The following is an 11,807-nucleotide window of genomic DNA, read 5'->3' as shown; positions in this document are numbered from 1 at the left end:
CAACATAGGAGGCACAAAATTTTCTAGTACTTTGTAAAAATGAACAAAGTTCTCTAAACTCCATGAAAATCAAATTCCACAAAGTTAATATTTTTAAATGCCTGGATAAATAAGAGATCCTTTACAGGCTCCTTTAAGATAATAAGTTAAATAAAAGGATAAAATGATTAAAAATTCATCTTGGAACAAAAAACATTCAGTCATATGAGAATATGTATTGAATTATTCTGATTAAGAATCATAGGTTTGATGGCATTTTAGCACCATAAAGGCCCTGAACATGGACTACTTTAGCTGATAATATTGCAGAGAAAAGCCAAAGCCCAGAGAGCTGAGTTTAGAATTAAAAAAATTATAGTTATATGGTCTTCATGTTTCTATGTAATCATTCAGGTCTATGGCTAAAATACTTGTTATTTTACTAGTGACTAATACAAAATCTAGCATACTTGTATTACTTTGGAAATGAAAATAATCATACTAAGCGTATAAGAAGTTCGGTTTCAAATAATCTTTGCACTAAGAACTATCCTCTATATGCCACCACTGTCACGGGAGAAAGAGATTAAGACGTCATGGTCAAAAAAACATAGACTTGGATTCTTGGAACCCTATTGCAAAGGTGAATTGTTAAGTTATATTTCAAGGTATTCTTCTTTTAATGAAATAAAGTATTAACTATTGCCATATAATTATCAAATTATTTTCTGTAATAAAAATGTGTTCTTAGGTTTCTTCTCTTTAATGGATTCTGTTTTTCATTTATGAAGTAACTGTATATGGGTGTTATGACAGTAAATTTGCACAACCCTTACTAAATTTTAAGCTTTCAAAAACGGATACATTTCACAGTTCTCACTTTTAAAAAATCTAGATTCTACAATCATTTACTGGATACTTTATCAAGTAAAAATCACATATCTTTTTACAGAAACCTTATGACAATTGTTTTTCAGAACAACAATAAAAAGTCATCTGTCTGCCTCCTGGCCCCAAATCAAAAAGTCCTGCCATAAGTTGTGTGGAGGACAGGCGAGATGGTGCATGCCTGTAAACCCAGCAGCTCAAGAGGCTGAGACAGGAGGATCATGAGTTCAAAGCCAGCCTCAGCAAAACGAGGCAGTAAGCAACTCAGTGATACCCTGTCTTTAAATAAAATACAAAATATACATATGTACGTACATGTACATATTTATATGTATGTATGTGTGTGTGTGTGTGTGTGTGTGTATTAGTTGGGCATGTGGCTCAATGGTTGAGTGCCCCAGAGTTCAATCCCTGGTATTCCCCCACCAAAAACAAAACTTGCATGGAGATGGTGAATAGCTACAATGGAAGGATTAATAATTGTATATGCATTGTTGTTTCATGCCAAGATAAATATCTTATCAAAACTCCTAAGGATGAGAGGCCAAATGTTTTCTAAGCAGACATTCTTTGCTTTCAGAAATTCCTCCACAAATCTTTGGAGTAACTCCAGATTTAGTGACTCTCATATTTTCTGCACAGAACATTATTTAACTCCAGAATATGAATACGGTCTGCTAATTTTTACATTATATCCTGGTTTTAATATAAATATTAAAAATTATTTTATGTTTAAATATGAATACTAAAGAATGCAAGCACTTGTATAGCATATTAAAAAGGACATTTTTCCATACAATAAATGTACTTCAAATGCTGAAATAATAAGTGATTGGAATGGAAAGATAGATATGGAAGAAATTATTTACTCATCAAGACTCCAATATAGGACATTTTTTCCAAAGTAGAAAACTTACCATGCAGAATATTCTCCACCCTAGAAATGTAAGCCAGTATTCAGCAGTTATGTGAACAATGACTTTGAAGGCTGGTAAAAGCCCCATGTGAGGTTTTTATTACAAAGACCTTATTTCAGATATGTCAGGTCTAACTTGAAATTGTAATTTCTTCCATAGAAGTTCAGGGCTTCACTTCTTTTCTTGGCTATTTTGGCTCCCCTTGTTTGGGGGTGGGGTGACTAATGATGCCCTGGAAATGATTAACTTAAAAAGAAGCAGCTTAGAGAACTTGATCCTCCTTTGATGAAGTGTGAACACCAGATCCTTTCCCCCAAAGTGGAGCTGGGCTAAGCTAGCTCGGAGCTAGAGGGGAGAGTAAGTGCAGGAGCGGAAACATGCATCTATTACTGTTCCTTTATCTCACTGCAGCTATTTCAAGTGATCACTGGTGGAAACTGCTGATAGTCAATCTCAGATTTTCACTCTGCATTTGACATCAATGTTGTCAATACGACATAATCGTCTCTGTCAAAAGCATCATTCATTTCCAAATTGCAGAGTTATTTACAGTCGTGTCTTCACTCAAAGTAACACTACCACTCAACACTCAGCTGTCCCTTCTCTGTACTAACTAAACATTCCGGCAGACTTTTAAAGAAGCTCTATTTTAGGTTAGGCTAACAACCTGAAAATGAACCCAAGGAGAAAAACTTCTTCTCTTGTCCAAATACCATTTGGACAAATGGATAAAGTTTTTCACAAAAACTGGCATCTCAGAATGAGTTCTGTTTGGTAAGAGACATGGTGCTGAAAAGTGACATTTATAATGACAGCAATATGGATCCCCATTAAAGAAGACTGGGTCATATTGTGCTCTAATTTTAACCATTTTAAATGTGTATGTGTTTAATTTGGAAGTCAATTATAATAATATAGCTTTCAGTGAAGCACCTACTATAAATCTCTGTTTACAGAAACATGGTTGATATTGGTCTTTGATTACAGTTAAATAGAAAACACTGTAAGGAAAACTCAGTCTTCTGCTTCTAAGCACCCAGATGAATCACTGTATGCTCCATGGTTTCTGTGCACCCAGCATGGTACTCGGAATGATATAGTATATGAAATAATGACAATGTTATAAAGAAACAAGGTTTGAGGCAGGAGGATTTTGAGTTCAAAGCTAGCCTCAGCAAAAGTGAGGTGCTAAGCAACTCAGTGAGATCCTGTCTCTAAATAAAATACAAAATAACGCTGGGATGTAGTTCAGTGGTTGAGTGCCTCCAAGGTCAATACCTGATACCAAAAAAAAAAAAAAAAAATGGAAACAAGGCTAGTGAAAATCAGGCAGTGTTATTGAAAGAATTTTGTTTACTGTCTTTTCCATCTTCTTCTACAGAGAAGAAATCTTGGTGTAACCAAAATTCTATTTTTTCAGAGGCAACCACTTACATCTTTTTTACTAAAAGATGAAACAGTGGCCAGGAAGGCAGAAATAAAATTGGGAAGATTAGGAACAGATTTCTAGTGAATTTGACAGGTAAACTAAAGTTTGGTGACCTAACAATCTTCACAAGCTCTTTATTCTCAATGTTCTAGAGAATCTAAGCATCACTGTCAATCTGTATAGGATACTAGGAAGTACACCAAGTATATAAACTAAAAAAAAATAAATCAGGTGTTTTAAATACACTGTTGTCATCTGAGCAAATTAGAACTTGGATTATTTGTTAAATCATAACAACAACTGACTCCAAGCCTCCTGTGTGCAAGGCACTTTGCATAATTATCACATTTTAACCTCTATCCAGATCATGGATATGCTGTCTTTGTTCCCATTTTACAGATTAGGTAAGCATGACGGACAGAGATTCAGGGATTTGTTTGAAGCTCTGCAATGAATATTAATAGTGTGTAGATAAATTCTCATCAGTATAAATACTATGGTTTCCTGCCAGCTGGCCAGGCTGACGGGATGAGCTGGGTTCAAAGGAGCTGGCTGCAACAACAAACTAAGAAAATGGCAAAGAAACCACACAACACACCAACATGAATTTCGAGGGTGGGACTGCTCTGTGACCCCAAGGGTCAGATCCACAGCACTGGAAAGAGCAAGACAGAGAGAAAGCACACCATATACCCCTCTATTTATAGGGGAAAAAGACATTTGATAGAATATTCTACCCAATTATAAGGCAAGAGATAGGGTTTCAAAAGGTGGAGTCTTGCTTGGTGAAATCTTGTGATCAGCAGATTGATTGACATCTTGGCAAGTCACACTCATCTCAGGTGCTGTGTGGGGTCACAGGCAGAGTGAGAGGAAAGACACACTTAAAGTCACACAGCCCAATCAGTGCGTACCACCAGACCAGTCCCCACATATGCTCAAATGTACGTAGCTCACACAGCCCATGGATGGCTCCCGACAATGGCTTTTACATGGATTCTTTTAATTCTCACAAAAATTCTGAAATAGAAACTACAATTATTTTAATTATAATTTTACAGATTAAAAAATATATTTTAAACTTTCAACACTGACATCGTAGAATATCTTACTTGGCTGTTATATGATTGGTCTGGGATTGAAATGTGGGATTTTTACCTAAACTCCATGCTTTCCTCACTTAGCTATACCAATCACACCAAGACCCAATGTGGAATTTAAGTATACAAATTCCATATTAATAAAAGTTTAAAAATTCTGGAAATGGTTGGGATCATCTCCTTCTCCCCATCTGTGGCTTTCCTTTTATTTCCCTGTTGTTAAGTGCATCTGGAACCACCTCAAAGGCTCATGTGTTGAAGGCTTGATCTCCTGTGCAGCAATGTTCAGAAGTGGGTTCCTTTGGGAAGTGATCAGATTGTAGGGCTCCAATCTCATCAATGGATTGATTCATCAATGGGTTCATAATTGATCGGACTATAGGGAGGTGATAGATACAGTAACAGGTGGGCCTAGTTGGAGGAATCAGGTCCCTAGCCATGAGCCCTGGAAGTGTATTTCTTACCCCTGGCCCCTCCACCACCACACCCTGCTTCTTGGCTGTCCTGAAGTGAGCAGATTTCCTCTGAAATGCCCTTTTTCTATGTTTCTGCTTTAGCACAGGTCTACAAGCAATCAAGCCAGCCAACCATGAACTGAAGCCTCTGAAGCAGTGAGCCAAAAGAAATTCTTTTGCCTTTGTTTTGCTCAAGTATTTTGTCACAGCGATGCAAAGCTGAATAACACACTCTTTCTCAGTCCATGCTTACCCAGCCTGCCCAAGACTCTTAAGTTCTATTTCATGAAAAGACATCCTTGTACTTTAAGTATTAGATGGTCTGCCCTAGCTATGCTAATACGTTTTTTTTTTTTTCCATTTTTGTTCTTGTCTCTGTCCAGCTTTTCCTATAGACCAATCTTCTAAGAATGTAGGCCATGCTTAAAGTTAAAAAGCTGCAATGTAGTTTTCTCCAGTTCTTCCCATATTTTGGTCAATATGTACTTTGGCCAATGCCAAAGTACAGCATTAGCCTTTCTCTTATGGTCAAACTAGGTTGCATTGACCATGATTTATCAGCCTTCTCCTTAACCTCTTGTCATTTCCCTCCTGTTACATGCATATTTTTCTGTATTTCATTTTCTTCTCTATTTCCACATGTGCACTGCTCCTATTGCAGTTCATTTTGCTCAATCCCCACCCATCTTTTTCATGATTTCCATACAACCCCATTTCCACTATTTACTCACCCATAAGCATGAAAAAGACGTTGACTCCTATATTTTTATTACATATGGTTAAGAGAACTAGAAACAATATTTCCTACTATAGAGCAACTCATAAATAATGATAATTGTGAGTTTTTAATGAGCACATCTTTTACCATGACTGTTACTGTCTTCATGCATGTGTCTATAATTATATGTGTTATGCTCATTCACCTTCTACTGCTTATGTTCTTGATTAAAATAAAAACGTCCAGTTTATAAGCATTAGTTATTGAATTGTCACCTCCTCACTCTACCTATTGACAATAATTTGGAAATAGCAAACATCAGGGCTGATTTATTAGGCCATCCATTTACCAGGGCCTGGGGCCACTTCTAAGTGATTAATGATGTGTGAGCTTGTTGCAATATTAAAAAGATCAACCTGAACCTTAAGTCTAAGCATAACAAACTCTTTAGAGACTAACATTAATTTCTTATTTTTTTTTTACTTCTAGATGTCAACAATGAAACAGGTAAATCTCTATTCCTTCTTAACTTTAACAAAATAAGCTTCAATAATTTATCTAAAATTTAATACCTATACTTATTGAGAAAATCTATTTCTTCTGAGATTTATTTGTCAGTGATGAGCAGTCTGGGATAAATATACACAGTTGTATAATTCCAATTAAGAAAATGAAAGGATCCCTTTTGAGGACATTTTACTTCCAGACATTTTAATTCTATATGATTTTTCAGAATCCTTTCTTCATTATATTTTTCACTTTAATAGTAATTTAGTCTACCATGCATATTTAACTGCATTTTATTTTACTTTTTTTTAAACAAGGTAGAAAGGACAAGTAATGTTAGAAAGGGAATGAAAGTGGGAACTATTAAGTGGTTTTTAAAGATCCAGTGCTTGAACTCAGGTCTAATCCTAGCTCCTGGTCCTTCCCATTCTATGTGCTTACCTAAATATTATGTCAGATACATACTATGAAAAGTGAAAGTTAAACTTTAATCCCTTTAAAAAGAAAGAAATTAATATGTTACATCATACTTTTTTTTGTTCTGGTATGAAGAGAAAGGGCATTCTGATTAAGTTTACTTTCTGATTCCCAATTTTCTATGAGTTTCAATCTGAAAAAAATATACTCTTTATCATAAAATACTGTAAAATTTGATCCAAAGGACACTGAAAAAATCTTATGGTACGTTGGGGTTATAATTTTTTTCTTTTAATTTTTTGTTTCATAGAGATAGTGTCAGTCAAGAAATTTTCAGTTGGAACAGCACACCAAACAGAGCACCTTCTTTCTATATGCATCACCTTCTTGCTATGTCAATACAAAGGAATCACAAAGTAATGTTTTTTCAGGGTGGAAACATTTTAAATGCTTGCACATTTTAACATAACATTTTTTTTTCAAGCATTTTGATTTCTCTAAGTAATGGGTCTTCCTCATTAAAATTATCATTCAAGTATTTTGAGAATACACATTATTATACTTACAGATGAAATATTTAGATACATGCAGTAATCACCTCTTGAACTTTCAATACCAGAGCCATAAACACGTCATAAGTTTGTTTCCTGGATGTCATTAGATATTGAGTTGGGATGGTGAGAAAGATGAGGAAGGTGAAAGTTAAAGTCAATCATAAGATAGGGGAATGGAGTCAACTGCATGAAAGTGTGATTTCTCTGTGTATTAAGTTTCCTCAATTTAGTCACTTCAAGATATGCAAATTTATAATCTTAGGATATAGGAAATTTAGGAGTTGAAAGACTGAAATGGATCTTACTGGGTTAAAATCAAGGTTTCAGAAAAGCTGTATTCCTCTGGAGGCTCCACGGGCAACACCAACCCTAAACTCTACAGCCACCAGCAATCCTTGGTTCATGGACACATCACTTCACCCCCATCTCCATCATCACATCTCTTGCTCTGATTCTAACCTCCTGCCTCTCACATATAAGAACCTTTATGGGGGCTGGGGATGTGGCTCAAGCAGTAGTGTGCTCGCCTGGCATGCATGGGGCCAAGGTTCGATCCTCAGCACCACATACAAACAAAGATGTTGTGTCCACTGAAAACTAAAGAATAAATTAAAAAAAAAAAAGAACCTTTATGCTACCAGATGCAGTGTTGCATGGTGTGTTCCCAGTGTGTTCCCAGTGACTAGGGAGGCTGAGGCAAAAGGATTTCAAGTTCGAGGCCAGCCTCAGCAACTTAGCAAGACCCTGTATGCATAATACAAGATAATCCCCCTTCCTATCTTCAGAATCTTTAATTAAATCCACAAAGTCCCTTTGTCAAGTAGGTTTTGGGAATGTGGACATGGATATCTTTTGGAGCTCATTTTATCCACCAATGTGCATAATTTAACATTTAAATCAATATTGAGATAATGATGTTTTTGAAAAAAATACTCACATGAAATTAATTTCTTTATATGGATATTGAGATCTCTGTAGGAAGAATATGTGATGCTAATACTACCTGCCAGGTATTTTTAAAATGTACTTTAGATTTGATTAGTAAATCAAATACCAGAAAGGAGTCCTTCAACATGGGAGTGTGTTTTCCCTTTAATGTGGGAGTAAGTGCTACTTACAGTGTAGCATATAAGAATTTAAATTATGAAAAATTTTAAATGTGAAAAGCCAGCTGAACACACACTGTGAAATGTGTTCAAATATAAAATTTTCCATTAAAATTAGCATTTATGAGTCTCCAGCTAACAGCTACTACAATGATCAGCTGTGATCTCATTAGTAAAATGAGCACAAGGAAGGTAAGTGTGCACTGTTAGAGTGGTTTCCAATCTCACATCCTGTGCATGAGGAGTTAAAGAAACATTGTGCCATCAAAATTAACTAAGACAGGATGAATTTTGACTCTTGTTCAAGCAACTCTCACCCCATGTTTTTGAAGTTACTTTCAATAATACCAAACAATTAAGGAGTTTAAACTCACATTTTTTAAGACTGTAGCCTATTTAAAGACTTTAAAACAAAGAATTTTATTTTGATTTCACCCTCATTCTTAATCATGATTCTGGGGATTACTGTATTTATCTTTTGAAGAAATTTTACTCTTAAAAATTTTTGTCTGATCTCTGTATGTGTTTTCTTGGTTCTATTAACAATAACCTGGAATTAGGGAAATGCACTATATAAATACCTAATATTTTGCTGGGATGCCAGAATCTGCTTCCTGAGAAGGAATTTTGTGTGTGTCTCTTCTCAGCTCTGAGCTCAGTAATACAATATTGGTAGCTTGAAATGAGCCACAGTGGGAGTATTTTCCCCACAAACTGGCTTCTTCTTTCTCAGAGACTCAATTTTAAACATTTCCTAGAATTTCCTACTTGCACACACACACATGCACACATGGGTTAAGCATTCAAAGCATATTCTAATAATGCCCACCTAGAAGTCAAAGTGATTTCTATTAAATAGGTAATACATAGTTTGAACTGTTCAATCTTGAGATCTGTGATCAAGGACTACTATATTAATATTATCACAAAATTAAAAGACAAAGATAATGTAGAAAAGTAAATTTTTGCTTTGTAATACATGATTATCAATAACATATACCTCTTGATATAATGCATTTAGAGAGCATAGCACTACCAGAATATTCTTGCCCCCAAAGTATAACCTGAATCTAATCATGAGAAAAACATCAGACACACACAAATTGAAAGTCATAAGTGAAAGTGTGGATGAAATATTAAAAACATTTTCAAAACAAATGATCAGTACTATTTAAGTGTCAATGTGTTGAAAGACAAAGTCTATGTCAAATATCAATTAGAATATTAAGGACATCTAACACTATAAACACAATGTAGAATTATGAATAGATGGTGTACTAGAGAAGACAGTGGGAAAATGGACAAAATTTGAATAAGATCTACAGATTAATAGTGTTGAGTGAAGGCTAATTTTTCTGGTTTCAATAATTATTTTATGTTTTGTGAGATTATAATAGTAGGGGAAGCTGGAGAAAAGATACTCAAAACTTCTATATTCTTTTAGGAACTTCTCATCTGAAATTATGTCAGAATACAAAGTTCACAAATAAAAAAATGTTTTGAAAAAGGATATATGCTTCAGAAACAGGTAAATCTAGCTTTGAATCCTGGTTTTACAAAAGGGTGATTTGAGACAAAATATTTACTTTACTTTTGTATTTAATTTAAATTGAAGTTTGTTTTTATCCAGCTAGGATAGAGATGTGTTTATTTTGCAATACATTAGCAGTTAAATGAGATTTTTAAAAATTCCCTAACAGTGCTTGACACAAAGTTTACATTGAATAAATCACAATTAACAAAGTTTTATGATGTGGATGTTGGGGGGGGGGGGAAACTGTTACAACATTTTGACAATAATATGGTTCTGCATGCTCTTACATTACTTCTTCAAGTCCATGAATACACATGATTACAAAGAATTAAGTATGTTTCCAAAATATGCAATTAAAATATTCCATAGAAATTTTATTGCATAAAGGCTGTAGACTTGGATCTAAAAGAATAATATGAGGAGTCCTAGGGCTAGATTAAATTGGCCTAATATAGTATGAGCTGTATTTTGGGACATGATAATATAAACAGAGAATCATGGCCTTGTCATTAAACTCTGGAGACTTAGATTTCACGATTTCCGAATTGGATAATAACACAGTTGCTTGCCAAGTCCTACCCGCAATCTCCCAGTATTGTGCAATCATATGGCAAATACATGGCAGCTTGATTTTAAACATGTATATTTGGATGTTATATGCACTTCTAGGTTTAACAGATTTTTTTTCAGGTGTCAAATTATATTCTCTCTAATAGATCTGACCCTCATGGGCTAAAAACCAACTGTTCAAAGTAATGTTGCCCAAGTCCTGGGCTTCCTATTGCTCTTTCTGTATGTAGGTACATACATTCACATATATGTATATATAAAGCATTTATATATTTTATGCATATAAAACACTTTATCTTTTTCAAACATAAGTAGCCCCTAATGAGACCTAAGACAAAGCCACAGTAAACAAATGAATGGCATCAATACATATGTCAAAACCTCTTGTAATTATGAAAAATTTTTTAAATTAAGATCACCTTATATTATGCTAAGCACTCTATATCATCCATTTTTCTTATTTGTATTGATCACAACTTATAAATATTATAACGAACCAACTTGAATATGTACCTTGCTCTTGAAATGTGTGTAAATTATTTTAATGAGATTTGTGCATATAAACAATACCATCTATTTCTATTTCTCAAAGCCAATTCATTTGGATACTAAACTAAAAGAAAATAATAATGTTAATAATAATAAAAACTATGAATAATTTTTTTTTTACTATTGCTGGGAAGAAACTGAGAAACAAAATTCAATCCTATCAGAAAGTCCCATGCATGTGATTTGAAAATACAGGTTTCTAATTCTCAGTTCAAAATATTTCTTCCCAGACCCTTCTGCACCTGGGCTTGTAGGAAGGAAGCACTCTGTGAGGAGTAGCTGCAGGTTTTAAGAACAGCTTTCAGCTATGAAGTCCACATTTAGCTATTCATCTTTGTGGCCAGGAATGGAAGAAAATTCTCAAGTACCTTCAGGGGCTTTATAGATATTCTTCCTTCAACTCAGTATTTCTAGTCTTCATAAAACAAGAGTGCTGAGAATGACATAGTGAAGTAGTCAGTTTATTCCAAATGCTGAAGTGCTTATTCCACCTTGCGTTTTACAAGTTTACAATTTCGGAGCCATTTGAACTACTCATTGGCTCAGTGGTGCAATATTTTTTTAAAGTTATTTCTGACCGTAACAGACACTTTTAGACCCATAGTGATGAGCAAGCCCCAGAGGCAAAATACAATAAAGATTTAAGGGCTGTTCAATGAAATACCGAGGCTTCCTTGTGGAGAGTTGAACAGAAGTGGGAGGGATAGCCTGGTATTGTGATTATTCTTGACAATACTGTGGTTTGTTTTATTTTCAATTTATGCCAGCACTTTGGGGCACTGGGAAGTAGGATCCAAAGAAAGATATGCTTTCATCTGCGATGTGAAAGTTTTTTGTTTGTGTGCTGTTGTTCCTTTTTGATTTGGTAAACAAATTGTATTTGAAGCTGATAAAATATCCAGGAACAGAGCTCAAATTACCTCTATTATTCCTTACCCCAGTCCCTGGTGGTCGACTTTCTGCACACATGAGAAAAAGATGAGACACATTGAATTCCATATTTCAATTATTTTAGCTAAATAAAGAAAACCCAGTTTATTCTATTGCTTATTCTATGTGAGAAAGGAAATGTAATCTATTTCTC

The sequence above is a fragment of the Marmota monax genome, unplaced genomic scaffold, assembly GCF_021218885.2.
Source record: "Marmota monax isolate L192 unplaced genomic scaffold, Marmota_monax_Labrador192_F-V1.1 WCK01_AAM20220418_F8-fsc00001, whole genome shotgun sequence".
In the NCBI taxonomy this organism is placed as follows: domain Eukaryota; kingdom Metazoa; phylum Chordata; class Mammalia; order Rodentia; family Sciuridae; genus Marmota; species Marmota monax.
The sequence above is the reverse complement of the archived record's forward strand: the minus strand, read 5'-3'. Positions refer to the sequence as shown.